Here is a 674-nt window from a genome sequence, read left to right on the forward strand (position 1 = left end):
ATATATATATATATATATATATATATATATATATATATATATATATATATATATATATATATATATATATATATATATATATGGTAGGGTTCCAGTGAGATCACTTGTTTAGGTAAGATCGTGAGATCATATTTTGTGCATCCATGTAATATTTTTTAATGGTCTAGATTGATTGACACACACACTCCGTTCGCACACATTTAATCACCATTCGCACACACTTCAACTTGGAATCTTAATCAATCTAGACCATTAAAAAATTTTAAGATCAAATCTTGTACATCAATCTAAAAATTTTTAATATAATGGTCTAGATTGCTTGACACACCACTTCGTTTGCACACATTTAATCACCGTTTGCACACATTTAATCATCGTTCGCACACATTTAATCACCGTTGCACACATTTAATCACCGTTCGCACACATTTTATCACCATTCGCACATACTTCAACTTAGAATCTTAAATCAATCTAGACTATTAAATTATTACATGGACACACAAGATCTGATCTCACGATCTTACTTAAACAAGTGATCTCATATGATCCTAACTATATATATATAAAATTATTAAAAAAAGAAAAGAAAAAAAAAGAGGCGGGCAGCCCGCGGCCAGCCGAGCCCGCCCCACCAGTCTGCGAGCTTAAGCGGGGGGGGGGGGGGGGGGGGG

The sequence above is a fragment of the Ipomoea triloba genome, chromosome 1 (genome assembly GCF_003576645.1).
Source record: "Ipomoea triloba cultivar NCNSP0323 chromosome 1, ASM357664v1".
Classification (NCBI taxonomy): domain Eukaryota; kingdom Viridiplantae; phylum Streptophyta; class Magnoliopsida; order Solanales; family Convolvulaceae; genus Ipomoea; species Ipomoea triloba.